The 2903-nt window shown below is 40.6% G+C and overlaps 1 long non-coding RNA gene across 1 annotated transcript in view; it reads right to left on the bottom strand.

Moving 5' to 3' along the window:
• Nucleotides 1-2473, bottom strand: part of LOC125616871 — a 20751-nt gene extending 18278 nt beyond the window's left edge. Inside the window, exon 1 of the long non-coding RNA XR_007347656.1 lies at nt 2368-2473. This is a non-coding gene — a long non-coding RNA (uncharacterized LOC125616871). The remainder of the gene's footprint in view (nt 1-2367) is intronic.
• Between the last annotated feature and the right edge of the window lie 430 nt (nt 2474-2903).

The following is a 2903-nucleotide window of genomic DNA, read 5'->3' as shown; positions in this document are numbered from 1 at the left end:
AAAAAAAAAAAAAAAAAAAAAAAAAAAAAAAACATACACACACACACACACACACACAAAGAAAAAAAAAATAGGTAACATCCATGGAAGGAGTCTGCAAAGAAGGCCACCAGCCCTGTTTACAGTTAAGGAAATTCTAAAGACAAGTATATCAGTGTATTTTGAGATTCTTTCTCCAAGATTTGTAACTTTTGTCAATTCACATATTACTTCCCACAGTCCTTAGCAATATAAACAAATACCAATAAAAGAGTTGTTGCAGGACAGGGAGCATAAGGAAGATCTGTACCTAGGAAGAGCCTGGGGAGAGAGCTGGGCAGAGAACATAAACAACCGCAGCTGGAAGAGAAACTGCAGTGCACAGGTGAGGCTCGCCAGCGGGTCCTCTGGGGGATTAGCTGCAGGACTCTCCTCATTCCACTGAAGTTCAGAATCAGCATCATTCATGGAGACCGTTTTTCTTAGCAAATAATGCCCACATCAGGCACCTCATTAACTTGTGGATTTGCTACACATTCCTTTCTCCTCTCTTATGGTAATTTTGGAGCCTCTGAACTTTATCTTATTGTTAGTCGTGATTTGAAGTAGAATTATAAACCCCACTAGGATGATTTAAATCGCTTAGAAAAGACCAAAAGCAGCAGTTCTCTCTGTGATGATATTAATACCACTTGAAGATAATGACCTTAACTGCCCGCAGTGACAAGACAGGCCTTTGCTCATGCATAAATACTGTTTGGCATACTTGATTGTTTAGGGATGCTAAAAATTCTGTTGAAATGATTGTTAATTTTGTATTTTCCCAGAAGAGCCAAACCATCTATTGTGGGTCTTTCTTCCCATGGATGTTACATCTTGAACCACAAAGAGCTGAAAGATATCACAGAACCTTAAGAGTTGAAAGACAATCTTGTTTAGCCTGTCCATTTTATAAGAGACCCCAGTACTCAGAGACATCAATGAATTATCCAAGATCACATGCATCGGTAGAAATTTTATTGACCTACGTATCAATTAAACACTGAACACCTAGTAAATTCAAAAGGTGATAAAATTAAGGAACACTGCATACTGCAGTAAATGCATTCTAGTTTTCTATTAGTGCATTCTAGTTTTCTATTAGTGCAATGCCGCTTTGTAATGACCAATAGAGCAAGTCTACTGAGGCACAGATCAGTGATTGCATGTTTATGTGATTTAAGGTTTAACAGAAAGGGCCCCCAGCTGTTGCAATCGCCTTTCATGCATCCCACTGCCTGGCAGCCCACAAGGAGCTATTCATTTCTGTGAATTAAGTGCTCATACTAAATCCCCAAGACTGTGTGATCCTGGGAAACTCACATAACTTTATGAGCCTTGGTTTTAGTATCATTTTCTTAGGTATTGAAAAATAAACCTGTAAGCAACATCCTGTTTATAAATGTACTGGATATGAAACTCAGGTGTGCAGGAACAATAACAAAAACATTAAAAATACACCTACAACAACAACTATCTATTCTAGAATGGGCAACAAACCACATCACAAATAGCCAAAATAATCAGTTCTCTTTCCCAGGAAGTATCTGCATTATAACCTTTCTCTTCAGGAAAGAAATGGGATGGCAGGGAGGCAGCTCAATTTCCATACCAAGCTGGAGCTCAGTATTATATTCTATGACCCACCAACAATGGGTGAATTCCAGAGACAGCGCCATATTATCAGAGCATCTCTCAGAATTCAGATCATAGAAAATAGATGTATGAGAGAATTATACATAGGACCGGTATGTTTTAAAAGAAGGAAGCTGGGGAGAAAAAGATTCTTTATACTCCAAAAACCTGAAGGTAAGATTTCAGAAAGCGTCTGGGCACCCATAAAGCATTTCAGTGGTGTTGGGAGGCTACATTACAAAGGACCAAGAAGATGGCTTTGAAAGGGAAGGCAGAGAAGTACATTTTCCAATACTCCAAACCTGCTGGATTATTTTCCTTCACTTGTGCTATAATTTGGGGTTTTCATATGGACTCCACCCTTCGCAGGTGGTTTTTCTCTGAAAGGCATACATTATGTAAGTAGCATTTCCTCCTGTCCTTCAATCATAGCATTTATCCGTAAACCACTCAGCTCATAGCAGCCTCTTAGGGTGGACTCTTACTGAACACACAATTATCCACTCTGGCTGCCATGACTGCTGCATTAATCCGACTGTCTGAGATGGAAATAAAATCAGGCTCCAAGTTCTTAGGAGTTTACCTGACATTCCTAAGTGATTGATTCCTTGCCAATCATGGACTTTTAAATGAAGGCTGGATCTTTAGCAGCCCACAGAACCTTCATCAGACCCAAAATCTTTTTATGCTATGCTAAATAAACAACCCACCTACCTGTCCGACTCTGATCACACACTCAGAGACCAAAGGGCAGGTAATTTTCCACTAAGGCTCATCCGCCTTGCCTGCCGTCCAAGTCTATGCTGCTGATGTACTAAGACAGAACCTTTGTCTTCAGTGTCTCCCCTGGCAGGCTAGTTATAAATTCACCAGTGCAAATTATCATGCAGGGAAAGGCTGCAATTCCACTCTGCCGGAGCCAGCTGATTTTCGTTTTAAAGGTGAGCCAGCCCCCAGTTCCTGAAAGCAACTTTCCCTCCTCACATCTAGCTTTCACACACTTGCAGAAACCATTATTAAAGGCTTTTTTCCCCCTCTCTTCCTCTCCAAGTCTATTAGGAGACACTTCCTAAGTACAGAGTACACTCAAAATTGTAAAGTGGAGAGGTTTGTGTTCCTGACCTCAAAACCACTGTGGCACCTTCCTGGTAATTTCTTTCTCAGTAGAGTCCATTCCCTGGTAACGGTTTTCTGATGTGTCAATGGGACTGAGCCACAATCAAACACTAATCAGGATGCAGCTGTCAAAG

This window comes from Marmota marmota, unplaced genomic scaffold (assembly GCF_001458135.2).
Source record: "Marmota marmota marmota unplaced genomic scaffold, marMar, whole genome shotgun sequence".
NCBI classification, from domain to species: domain Eukaryota; kingdom Metazoa; phylum Chordata; class Mammalia; order Rodentia; family Sciuridae; genus Marmota; species Marmota marmota.
This window is presented reverse-complemented; position numbering and strand designations above follow the sequence as displayed.